We start from the raw sequence: 14,412 nt of genomic DNA, 5'->3' as shown, positions 1-14,412 counted from the left end.
TAATTTTGTTTTTGTAACAAAATAAAATCTGTTTTTATTTATTTATTTTTATTTCGAGTTTGATTTTTGTAATCAAACAAATTCTCTCATTTTCTTTATTTCTTTAAATTCTAATTGTTATTGTGTACACAATAGAATTAAATTTTTTAAATACAGTGAAGATTGTCCAACAAATTCAAGTGCCAAAGATTGATTTGTAGTGTATATTTAGCATGAATTAGTGCTTCTTGTCATAATTATGAGTTATAATTTCGCTTTCATGTGGGCTACTTTGTATGGCTTTAGCTCTGCCTTCCTCTCAATTAAAAATGGAGATATATATGTTTCTGGCTAGTACAGTTAAATTATTATAGCAAGTTGGTATCACTTTAATTATTATTTGAATTTAAGGTGGGTCTGATATATATATATATATATATGGTTTGGAAAGGAGATATAGCCTAGAATTATATTACTATAATAGGCTTACGCCACCCCACTAATTAAAATTTGAGCTCTCACCTAATAAAAATTATTTTTGGGATCAACAATTTTTATATGTAGTCAATTTTTTATATCAATGTAAAAAGGGTCCTAATCATATACTATTTCGGGGACCAATATTTATGATATGAAACCATATTTTAATTTAATTATAAAATTGGGTCTTGCTAATTTCCGCTAGCACCTCATTTCTTAATTGCCATCATGTCACTAAGATTTTAAGTTGAAAAATGTCTATTTTATCCCTAATTAAGGAGAATGAAAAATCTAAAATCTTCGAGATTTTGATTTTGTAATTATGTTTCAATTTAAAATAATAAATAACATTCTCAATCAAACAATCAAGACAAATTGACACAATGATTTAACGTGAAAAAATCACAATTGGAGCGTGCCCAATTGTGATAAAAAATCAAGGGTCAAAGCCACAAAACAATTCGGTAAAAAGACAAAAAAGAATTATACAAGTTTACCCTCAATTACCTACTGAATCTATGCTCAAATTGAACCGACCCCTATGTGCCTCTTGTACCAATGTCTTTATCTCGAAATTGTCTTGTCTAATATTGAATCCACAACACTGATATCGAATCCATGACGTTGAGCCACTCTGGAATCCACCAAAGTTTCAGGCCCAAATTCTTGAAATCCACCGAAAAATAACTCTTTCTCTTGTGAATGAATGAAAACAGACAAACCGTTGATGATGTTGGTATGAAGTTCACGGATCCATTGATCACTCTTAAATCATCAAAGAAAACTTATAAAACACCTTCCAATATAAAACACTTTGTATCTTGTTTCATTCTAAAAATCTGGACGGCCCCAAAAAACAAGAAGTTGCGCACTTTATAGTAAATTGAATCGCGAAGACCGCTCGAGCACACATTTCACCACTTGAGCGGTGTAAGTAAATGCGGTGCAAAACATATCGCCTGACCGCTGGAGCAACCACTTCATTGCTCGAGCGAACTCATTAAAACGCGTGCCCATCGCTCGAGCTAAGACTTCACCGCTCGAGCACATATAAGATGCTCTCAGAAATTTGGACGCTCTGTAAAAGTATTGGATAATGTCATTTACCGCTTGAGTGCACAAATGACCGCTTGAGTGGTCAAATAATTTTGACTACATTTTTTTTTGTTGCTTCAGAGGCGCTGCCTCTCGACCTCGCTACAGGGTGCTGCCCCCTGGATCCTCGCGAGCTGATTAGGTAGCTTGACTCCGTACACATAGTCAACGGAGTGGCAAACATGAAATGATCAAGATCACAAACTTCTCTATATAAGCACAATTCAGGTTGGATTCGCATCTAAACACTTATAGCTTCATTATAATAAAAGAGCGAATAAAATTATAACGGAATGGAGTTTTATCAAACGGGATTGATAATTATAAAAACCTAACAAAGAAGTTATTTGGTGGTTTGAAACATTGCTTTAGACCACTAATATTAGGATAAGTGTCTTGTTGTCTCCTAAAAAGAGATACAAAAGTGATATGTTATACTATTTTGGCTAAAGAAATTTAATTTGAGGCACCATCTATATTTGTTCTAGGAGCAAAATGGCTTTAAGGGCTTGTTTGATTGTGTGGATTATAGCATAGATTAGGATTATTAATCTACAAGACTCACATTTTATTATTTAGTTGTAGTTTTTGTTACCCGTATTAGATTCCAATTGATATTGTGTCTAAAAATATTGGTAAATTTTTAATTCTATAACTAATGATGTAAACAAAGGTTATATATTTTCACATCCATTATAAAATAAATGTGAACAATAGATAATTGTTTATTTAAATATCAAACAGATCCTAAGTCTTTTAAGATATCATGTAGTGTAATGTAATGCAAATAATAAGTTGGGTTAATTATAATTTTTACCCTTGTAATTTGATCTAAATTTTACTTTAGTTCATACAATTTCAAATTAAATAATTTGGTTCCTATACTTTAAAGGGCATCGGGTCCATCAATCTAAATTTCAATTTTGTTTAGTGAACAGTCTAGGCGCTGAAATTGTTTGTCCAAAAGGACAAACTCAAGCAAAATGACTAAAATACACTTACTTATATATATATATATATATATATATATCATATACATGATTCCAAATCTAACAATCTCTCTCTCTCTCTCTCTCTCTCTCACACACACACACACACTTACACACTATCTCCTCTATTTACTCTCTTTGTCTATCTATCTGCCTGTCTGTCTCTCCCATCTGCCTCTCACGACGGCGTTGATACCGTCGTTTCTGTAACAATCCGAAAATTTAAGTTATCTCTTAAATTTTATATTAGTATTATGGTTGTACGTGATGATATATTATTAAATAAATAATAATGAATACAGAATCTAATTTGACATTGGATTATCAAATATGGGATTAATTAGAGATTATTATTTGGGGCCAAATTAACAGAAATACAGAATTATAATACTAGTTGGGCCAAATTAAAGTTAAAGATAGTAAATAAATAAATATAAAAGTAAGAGTAAATAATAATAATAATAATGGGTGTGGTAGTAAAATAAATAATTAATTTTTTGTTGGTATATCATAAAGTGTAATTTAATTAGGGATAAACTTATTTATATAGTTATATTAGAAAACTGGATTAAAGTGTAATTATCTTAGATAGTTGTTAAAAATAAGAATAAATCCATGAATTTATTATCAAATCTGTGGAATGATTTGGGCCTGGCCACGTGTTGGCCAGAGAATGGTTTCGCCTCCCTGAGAAGATGGGATTCACCTGGGTGGAAAAGAAAGAAAGAGAAAAAAAAGAAAGAAATGAAAGAAAAGGAAAAAAAAAAAGAGAGGAAGGAGAAAGGATAAAAATAATGGAAGTCGAAAGAGTATTTAGTAGTGGAAAGAAAAAGTAAGATATTAATTTTAAGGTGAGTTATATTATATCTTGAGTTATCATAATGTATTTTACGTATGTTTTGACTTACCATAATTATTTTATATAAGTTATGTTTTATAAATTATTATAAACTATATTAATATTTCAGTTACGTGGATTAATTTCTAAACTCTATTTGTTAAAATGAAATCCATGGATATGTTTGCTTATATTTTAAAAAATATTTGACTATAACCTTATAAACAATTATGTTTTGTAAGTACCACCACGGGAATCCTAAGCCTTGGGGGACTTAAATAACCATCGACTTCTGTTTGGTCACTTTATAGGCCTCTGTTGTCATGGATCTATTGAACTCTGTTCTGTGCGGAGATAAGTGCTACACTATTGTGGGAGCCACTTCTATAATCCGTACGAGCCACCTCTTGAATCCGTACCTCTGTTCTGACAGTCACTCTTGTAACCTCTGTTCTGTTCTGTTCGGTACCGTGATTATGGTTATTTATTTACATAATCTCAGTTTTTCTACTTAAATGATTATTTGTTTAGACCAAGCGATCTTAAATATTTTAGTTCCATAACTATCCATAGTTATTTTGTATCCCTTATACTCTTGGCATAATATTTCTCACTCTGTCATGTACTTATAGCTGTTTACCAATTTTTAGGAAACAATGCAATTCAAAAATAGCTTTTGGAAAGTCTTAAATGCGGGATTGTGGAATAGACACACAAAACACTTTTATGATATTTTTCTATGTAAATATCGACCTTTTTGGTCAATAAATTTTGTAATAAAAATAGAAACTCCAATGATTATTTTGGTACCCTCACTTAAATATTATTTCCGCTCGCGTTTATTAATTTGTTTAAGAATTGGCCGGAGGTAACTTCAGTTACTGGCCATCACGATACTTAACCATTGGGTACGGGGAGCGGGTCGTGACAGTTTCTTTCTCTGCCATCACGACCACCAATGTCGTCGCCCTTTCTTTCTCTTCATAAACCGATTGAAGCGACATCGTGACCCTTCGATGACGATGCTACGACTTCAACCTCCCCATTAATGACTCCTCACCTACTGTAGTTACTCTTCATTCGCCGCTATTGACGACAATGCACTACCGCCTATTTACTATAGCAAAGACAACTTTGGCGCCACCACCATAGGTCACAGCATAGATCGGTCTCGGCCGAAAAATTTGATTCGAACTCAACAAGCTCGGAGATCTAAAGCGGTGGAGATCACTAATAACAAATCTGAAGTGGCCCTAGATTCCAATCTTTCTTTCTCTCTCTTTCTCTTTCTAGTTTGATTTTCAATATCTAAAAAAATTGGTAAATTTTTAATCCTACAACTAATAATGTAAACAAAGAGAATTATAAAATAAATGTGAACAATAGAGAATTATTTATTTCACTAATCAAACAGACCCTACGTCTTTTAAGATATCATGTAGTGTAATGTAATGCAAATAACAAGTTGGGTCAATTAGAATTTTCACCCTTGTAGATTGATCTAATTTTACTTTAGTTCCTATAATTTCAAATTGAATAATTTGGTTCCTATACTTTAAAGGGCACTGGGTCCATAAATCCAAATTTCAATTTTGTGTGGTGAACAGTCTAGACACTGAAATTGTTTGTCCAAAAGGACAAACTCAGGCAAAATGATCAAAATACCCTTATATATATATTAGATACACGATCCCAAGCCTAACACACACACACACACACACACACACACACACACACACACACACATACACACACATACACAATCTCTTCCTACTATCTACCCTCTCTATCTTGCTCTCTCTCATTCATTCACTCACTCACTTTCTCTCATTTGCCTCTCTTGACGACGTCGATGTCGTCGCCTTCTTTTCCACTACCACGACCACCATTGTCGTCGCCTCTCTCTCTCTCTTTCTTATCCTCTTTTCTTCATAGATTGATTGAAGCAACATCGCGACCCTTAGATGAAGATGATATGATTTCGATCTTTCCATTAACAACTCTTCATCCACCATAATCACTCCTTATCTATCACTATTGACGATGGTACACCACCACTTATTTACTACAGCAATGATGACTTCGGAGCCGCCACCATAGATCACAACATAGATCAGTCTCAGTCGATCATTTGATTCAAACTCAACAAGCTCAGAGATCTGAAGCGACAAGCTCAGAGATCTGAAACGGTAGAGATCATAGATCACGGATATGAAGTGGCCTTAGATCACAATCTCTCTCTCTAGTTTGATTTTCTAGATTCGATCACTATTCTTCAATCTAAATGTGCTTTCTAGATTTTCCATGCTCATGAAACGGTTCTTCGATTTTTTAGATTTTTCATATTCAAGCATAGTTCTTTGTGCTAGGTCTTGCTGGGGGATTCATTTGGGTCCTTTGTTTCTTAAATTGATCTATTGATGAATAGTTATGTTCTTTTAATTTTTTGCACATAGTATTTCATCGACTTCATGTATGTATTCAACGTTGGAAAATTTATAAAGAGGTAGTTGTGAATTGAAATAGACTCCATTTTGAATGAAAGGGTGTAACCTTTCATGGTGTCTTTTTGTTTTAAAGGAAGGGTCAAACCTCCATTTGAATGAAAGGGTGCAAACTTTTCATGGTGTCTCTTTATTTTAAAGGAAGGGGAATGTCCCTTCTTCATACATTTTCTATTCAAATTGAATAGGTGCCAACAAAGCCTATATAAAGGCAGCCCCATTCCAATTTTGATTGATTCCGAAAATTCATTTTCCTTGCCTTCATTTTGCTCTCTTGCGTCCTTTATTCTTCATATTATTTTAGGAAAAATTTCAGAAAGTTATAGAACACAAGGTTCTGGTTCGTCGAACAAATTTGTTTGAAGTGCTACTACAAATTTGTGAAGATCATTGTATCCTGGGAGATAGATGACACGCAACCTTAAGCACCGTAGCGGGGTGAATCTGTCTTAAGGACAGAGTGTCACACACTCGACTTAGTCTTTAAATTATTGATTCGATTCAACAAAATAAATTCTGTAAGTTTTATTTTATTTTTTTTGAATTATTTTAAGTTATTTTATTTACACAGAAGATTGTTCCAACAATCTTAAGACAGATCCGAATTATTCTATTTACAGAATTTTTCGTTTGTTTCCCTTTTTTCATTCTTCGTAAATAATTTCGGAAGAAAATTATTTTCTGTGGATTTACAAAATAATATTTTTGTTGGAAAAACAAATAGTGATTATATGCTATTTGACGGATAGTAGTAATATACTGTCTCTTTTCTTTGACAACAACTAGTAGTACGATACTGGTGTCATTAACAATTCAGAATATATTTTTGTAGAATTTTTTCATAAATTAATTTTGGGTTTTAGAAATTATTTTTTGAGTTTTCATTACTTTAAATTCTATTTTAGTATTTTAATTATTGAAGTGCTATAGAAATTAATTTTCTGTGTGGAATTAATTTGGTTGAATAAAATTTTATTTTATTTCCAAATTAATTGAAAAATAAAAGTTATTTTCTTATTTCTTTTATTTTACAGAATTTAATTTCTTGTGTGGAATTAATTTGGTTAAATAAAATTTTATTTTATTTCCAAATTAATTGAAAAATAAAAGTTATAGTTTTTATTTCTTTTATATTACAGAATTTATTTTTCTGTGTGGAATTAATTTGTTTAAATAAAATTTTATTTTATTTTCAAATTAATTGGAAAATAAAAGTTACATTCTTGTTTCTTTTATTTTTACAGAATTTAATTCTGTGAATTTGGTTTAATTTTTTATGTAGTAAAAATTTTAATTATAAATTTGTTTTATAAATTAGAATTGATGGCTACTGAAACAAATGCCCAAACAAGTACTACTGCGGTGACTGCAATTGCACCAACCCCCTCTCCTGTGATGACAGTACCAATAAATCATGGAGAGAAGCCAGAGAAGTTCTCAGGAACTGACTTTAAAAGATGGCAACATAAAATGTTGTTCTATCTTACAACTCTGAATCTGGCTCGTTTTCTCCGTGAAGATGCTCCTATCCTGAAAGAGGATAAAACCGACCGGTAAGTGGTTGCTGCAGTTGATGCTTGGAAACATGCCGATTTCCTTTGCTGGAATTACGTCTTGAACGGACTTGACAACACATTATACAACATCCACAGTCCAATCAAGACAGCTAAGGAACTTTGGGAATCGTTGGAGAAAAAGTACAAAATGGAAGATGCCGGCTCAAAGAAATTTGTGATTGGCAGATTCTTGGATTTTGTAATGGTTGATTCAAAAACTGTGATCAGCCAAGCTCAAGATTTCCAACTCATTCTGCATGACATTCACGCAGAAGACATGTCTCTCAGTGAATCCTTCCAAGTTGCAGCCTTAATTGAAAAATTACCAAAAGGCTGGAAGGAGTTCAAGAACTACCTCAAACACAAGCGCAAAGAAATTTCTATGGACGAATTAATTGTGCATTTGAGAATTGAGGAGGACAACCGCAATTCTGAAAAGCGGGCTGGTAAGCATCCTATGGAGTCTAAGGCAAATGTAGTGGAACATGCTTCAAAAACCAAGAAACGAAAGTCTTCTGGAGAAAGTTCATCACAAAGCTCTAAAGGGGGGGATAATAAAAAGTACAAGTTTAATGGCAAATGTTACATCTGTGACAAAGAGGGACATCGGGCCAAAGATTGCCATAGCAAAGGCAAAAGCAAAAGAAGAACAAGCAAGAAGCCTGCTCAAGCCCACATGACTGAAGTGGACAATATTTCCAATGGTATAGATGATATCAATCTTTCTGCAGTTGTTTCCGAGGCAACTCTTGTCGGAAATCCTAAAGAATGGTGGGTGGACACTGGTGCTACTCGCCATATTTGTGCCGACAAAAAGATGTTCACATCTTATTCTATAGTGGACAATAGTGAACAACTCTTTATGGGCAACTTCTCAACTTCCAAAGTTGAAGGACAAGGAAAGATTGTACTCAAGATGACATTTGGAAAGAAACTCACTCTCAACAATGTGCTGCATGTACCGGACATTCGCAAGAATTTAGTTTCTAGATCTTTGTTGAGTAAGAATGGATTTAGGCTAGTTTTTGAAAGTGACAAGTTTGTACTTACCAAAAACAGGATGTATGTTGGAAAAGGTTACATGTCTGATGGCCTTTTCAAGTTAAATGTAATGACCGTTATACCCTCAGTTATTAATAATACTACATCTTCTTCTTACTTGCTTGAGTCTTCAAATTTATGGCATGGTAGACTAGGACATGTTAATTATGGATCTTTGCGTAGATTAATTAATATGGAATGTTTACCTAAATTTAACATTGATTCAAATCATAAATGTGAAGTTTGCGTTGAGGCAAAATTATCTAAAACTCCTTTTCATTCAATTGAAAGAAGTACGGAACCACTTGAATTAATTCATAGTGACATTTGTGATTTTAAATCAATTCAAACTAGAGGTGGGAAAAAGTATTTTATCACTTTTATAGATGACTATACTAGATATAGTTATGTTTATTTAATTTGAACCAAGGATGAAACTTTGGAAACTTTCATTCAATATAAGAATGAAGTTGAAAATCAACTTGGTAAGAAAATAAAGAAACTTAGAAGTGATAAATGTGGTGAATATGAATCACCTTTTAGTGAGTTTTGTAAAGAACATGGAATAATTCATCAAACCACCGTTCCTTACTCACCTCAGCAAAATGGAATTGCTGAAAGGAAAAATAGGACTTTAAAAGAAATGATGAATGCCATGTTAATCAGTTCTGGATTACCTTAGAACTTGTGGGGGGAAGCAATACTTCCTGCTAATTATATTTTAAATAAAGTACCTCGAAAGAAAGTGTATAGCGATCCCGGGTTTACCCTTGTTGTACAGTGATCCGGACATGTGTCCGTAGATGTTGGTAGTTGTTTATTATCTTGTTTACATCCTTTCTTACTTTGTATTTGAGTTATAGGATGTGTTGGGCGGGTTGGTTACAGGTTGGTTGAGTTTAGAAACCAAAACTAGTTGCCCAGATTTTTGGCCTGTCCGCTCGAGCGGAGGTGTTGGCGCTCGAGCGGGGAATACATCCATCCAGTATCTTGTTGTGCAGTGTTGTGAGCTCGAGCGTAGGGTTGGGAGCTCGAGCGGAGGCCTGGTTCTGCAAATGTGCTGAGCGAGTGCATTCTGCGCTCGAGCGGGAGGTTGGCCGCTCGAGCGGAAGTCTGTGAGTGGCCGCTCGAGCGGGGTGTTTTACGCTCGAGCGGAGACCTGGGTTAAAGTCCCGAAATTGTGACTTTTCAAATCACTTTTTCACTTTCTCTTCTCTCTCTTACTTTTCCAAAATCACCATTGTTGAGCCTCTCACTCTAGACTCTACCTTCTCTCTAGGTTTTGATCTAGTAGGAGTGATTTACTCACCTTTGGCCTTTACAAAAAAGTTGTTGATCGTCGAGGGCTTCATTTTAATCTGAAAATCTCGGGTTTTGGAGCACGTTGGGTTTTGTCGTCTTCTCCTTTGGGACTCCGAATTTGAGGTAGGGATATCCTACTCCTCTCTATGGGTTTTGTCTTTAAATTTTGGTATTTTGAGATGCTGGGCTTGTTTTGGTAATTTTGTGAAAGTTTGGGGCTTTTGCGTAATTTTACAAAAGTTGGGGTTTTATTCATAATAAACCTAGATGCAAGTTTGGCATAGAAAAATAGAATGATTGTTGAATCATTGATGAAAATGGGACCTAAGGGTTGAAATGGTAATTATGGAAAATGGCCTAATTACATTGTTTAATTAATTGGGATAATTAATTGGTGAGAAATGAGGAAATGAAATGTTGATTGAATATCCATTTGTGCATTTATTTTCTGTTTTAGAAATAACTGCTTTGGGCTATCGGTGGAGGATAGTCGAGATTGTTGTAGACAATGCATGATGATTAGGTAAACAGAAACAAATCAATGGAATGTGTCATGGAACTTGACGGTTGATAGAATACATTAATTGTGTGTATTGTGTGATTGTATATAGAACCAATGTGTTTATATACGTTATGTATAGAGGAGGAGATAGGGGATGTACTCCGCGGTTTAGGGGAAGATAGGGGATGTACCTCTAAACCGGATAGGTATTGGGAGGAGATAGGGGATGAACTCCGTAGACAGAGCTCATATGCTTGTCTAGAGAAGTGAAGATAGAGCTCATATGCTTATCTTTGTGAAGTGTGGATACAGCTTGTATGCTTATCTGTGGATATTGTTGATATACATATCTGTTGTAGAATGTGGATACAGCTTGTATGCTTATCTGTGGATATTGTTGATATACATATCTGTTGAGAATGTGGATATAGCTTTTATGCTTATCTGAATGTGAGATATAGTTTTTATACATATCTGTGGAAATGATGATAGAGCTAGCATGCTTATCTGTTGAAAAAGAGAAAATGAAAAGTAATTGGGACTTGTAAGTCGTTGACATAAATATGTAATTTATGTGATTGTATCAGTGTTGACCAACTATCAATTGCTAATGTTTTAGTCATTGTCCATGGTTGGTTTAGTGTATTTCTACTGGGCTGTGGCTCACCCTATATGGGAATATCATTTTCAGGTGCAGGAAGCATGCCACCTCCAAGGACATAGCTGGGAGGCTAGTGGCGGGCATAGTTTTGTCGTTTTACTTTTGATGTATTACATGTAATTTCAAGCCAATGGCTTAATGTGTAAACGAGTTAGAACTCTTTGTTGTAACCAAGTGTTAACTTGGAAAGCTGTAAGCCCGTAGGGCATTTTGTTATGAGGTTAACATGTAATACTTATGTCTTGGAATTCTAATGAATGAAAGGAATGCAGTTAGTTTAAATGTAAATGCATGTCTTATCTGATGGGTTTATTGTTATTATTTTGAGAGCGTGACAAAGTGAATCAAACACCTTATGAAATGTGGCATGGTAGAGTACCATCCTACAAATACTTAAAAGTGTGGGGGTGTTTGGCTAAAGTGGCTATTCCTAGTCCTAAAAAGACTAAGCTAGGTCCTAAGACTATTGATTGCATTTTCATTGGTTATGCCAAGAATAGTAGTGCATATCGATTTTTGATTCATAAATTAGAACATTCCGAAATGCATGTAAATACTATTATTGAGTCTCGGAATGCATCATTCTTTGAACATGCATTTCCAAATAAAACTGGACAAGCGACTAGTAATAATAAGAGATCTTTTGATACTATTACTAGTAATGATCAAGAGCAAGAGTTAGACCAAAATGAGGAAGAAGAACCAAGGCGTAGTAAACGTGCTAGAACCTCAAAATCTTTTGGTCCAGATTTTCTAACATTTTTGTTAGAAAATGAGCCTTTAACTTTTAAAGAGGCTATGTCCAGTCCTGAAGCTCCTTTATGGAAAGAAGCTGTCAACAGTGAAGTTGAATTCATCTTGCAAAATCACACTTGGGAATTGATAGATTTGCCACCAGCTTGTAAACCTCTTGGGTTCAAGTGGATTTTCAAAAGGAAAATGAAAGCGGATGGATCAATTGACAAATACAAGGCAAGACTTGTGGTCAAAGGATTTAGACAAAAAAAAGGTCTAAACTATTTTGACACATACTCACCGGTTACTAGAATAACATCCATTAGAATGCTAATTGCCATTGCATCTCTATATAATCTAGAAATTCATCAAATGAATGTTAAAACCGCTTTCTTAAATGGTGAGTTAAATGAAGAAATTTACATGGAACAACCATAAGGGTTTTCTGTTCCAGGGAAAGAAAAGAGAGTGTGTAAATTGGTTAAATCATTATATGGTTTAAAACAAGCGCCAAAGCAATGGCATGAGAAATTTGATAAGGCAATGATGTCAAATGGATTTAAAATTAATGAGTGTGACAAATGTATTTATATTAAAAACACAGATTAAAGTTATGTCATTGTATGTCTTTATATAGATGATATGCTCATCATTGGTAGTAATAATGACATAATTAAAACTACTAAAAAAATGTTGAATAAATATTTTGACATGAAGGACATGGGCATTGCTGATGTAATACTTGGTATGAAAATTACCAAAACATTAGAAGGATATGCTTTGTCACAATCTCATTACATTAAGAAAATACTTGACAAATTCAGCAAAGATGATGATCATCTTGTAAGAACACCTGTAGATATTAATTTGTATCTTTCTAAGAATGTACAGGAAAGTATTTCTCAATTAGAGTATGCCCAAATTATTGGAAGCTTAATGTACTTGATGAACTGCACTCGCCCAGATATAGCTTATGCAGTAAGTAAATTAAGTAGATATACGAGTAATCCGGGAGTAGAACATTGGAAAGCAATTATAAGGGTTCTTAGATATCTCCGATTTACTCATAACATTGGGCTTAATTATACTAGATATCCAGCAGTACTTGAAGGATACTGTGATGCAAATTGGATATCGGATACAAGAGACTCAAAGTCCACTAGTAGATATGTCTTTACTCTTGGTGGGGCGGCTGTATCTTGAAAATCTTCCAAACAGACTTGTATTGCTAGGTCTACTATGGAATCAGAATTCATAGCTTTAGACAAAGTAGGGGAAGAGGTAGAATGGCTTCGCTACTTCCTTGAAGATATTCCAATATGGCCAAAACCGGTGCCTGCTATATGCATACATTGTGATAGTCAATCAGCAATTGGTAGAGCACAGAGTCATATATATAATGGTAAGTCTCGACACATTCGTCGTCGACATAATACCGTAAGACAACTACTCTCTAATGGAATTATGTCCATAAAATATGTTAAGTCTAAAGACAACATAGCGGATCCACTAACCAAAGGGTTAGCAAGAGAGTTAGTTGAGAATTCATCGAGGGGAATGGGACTAAAGCCTATTAAATAAGAGTTACCACAACGGCAACCCAACCTAGTTGATTGGAGATCCCAAGATCTAGGTTCAAAGGGACAACCGAGTTGTGAATGACTCAGAAGGATCACTGGGGAGTTTATCTCCTACCCATTTCTTTGATGAAATAGTGATGTCTGCAGCGATTTAGGTTAAGTAATACTTTTAATGATTCTTATATCTAGGTAAACCTAGTGGAGTATGGCATGATACTTTTTATAAGAATCCCCAATGTGAGTGTGAATTGGGCCGGTTCTATAAGATTTGTGAAGGGCTACAAGTCTTTAGAGCACTCATGAAAGACCAGGTTGTTCAGGGCCAAAATGAACACAATAGTGAGAACTAAACTGTGTCTGGAGATATACTGTGTGAGTTCTATTGTCTTGGTTTACACAAACGGCTGAACAGTTCAAGACATCATGTTCACTGGTTAGCTAGTAAATCTGATAGTATCTCACAAAGGAAGGTTCAAAGCCAAAAGCTACCTATCCTTTGCAGAATATTTCCAATTTCTGTACTCTCTGTATTTACATCATGTTGTTGCATTTTCTCTCTGTCAATTTCATTCATGTGGGGGATTGTTGGAAAATTTATAAAGAGGTAGTTGTGAATTGAAATAGACTTCATTTTGAATGAAAGGGTGTAACCTTTCATGGTGTCTTTTTGTTTTAAAGGAATGGTCAAACCTCCATTTGAATGAAAGGGTGCAAACCTTTCATGGTGTCTCTTTATTTTAAAGGAAGGGGTATGTCCCTTCTTCATACCTTTTCTATTCAAATTGAATAGGTGCCAACAAAGCCTATATAAAGGCAGCTCCATTCTAATTTTGATTGATTCCGAAAATTCATTTTCCTTGCCTTCATTTTGCTCTCTTGCGTCCTTTATTCTTCATATTATTTTAGGAAAAATTTCAGAGAGTTATAGAACACAAGGTTCTGGTTCGTCGAACAAATTTGTTTGAAGTGCTACTACAAATTTGTGAAGATCATTGTATCCTGAGAGATAGACGCCACTCAACCGTAAGCACCGTAGCGGGGCGAATCTGTCTTAAGGACAGAGTGTCGCACACTCGACTTGGTCTTTAAATTATTGATTCGATTCAACAAAATAAATTCTGTAAGTTTTATTTTATTTTGTTTGAATTAT

General features: G+C 34.4%; 1 protein-coding gene across 2 annotated transcripts in view; it reads right to left on the bottom strand.

Moving 5' to 3' along the window:
- The window catches only part of LOC114319674 (bidirectional sugar transporter SWEET17), a 40,852-nt gene that overhangs the window by 13,549 nt on the left and 12,891 nt on the right, over window positions 1-14,412 (bottom strand). The window lies entirely within an intron of this gene.

The sequence above is a fragment of the Camellia sinensis genome, chromosome 2 (assembly GCF_055761805.1).
Source record: "Camellia sinensis isolate YWXY chromosome 2, ASM5576180v1, whole genome shotgun sequence".
Classification (NCBI taxonomy): Eukaryota; Viridiplantae; Streptophyta; class Magnoliopsida; order Ericales; family Theaceae; genus Camellia; species Camellia sinensis.
This window is presented reverse-complemented; position numbering and strand designations above follow the sequence as displayed.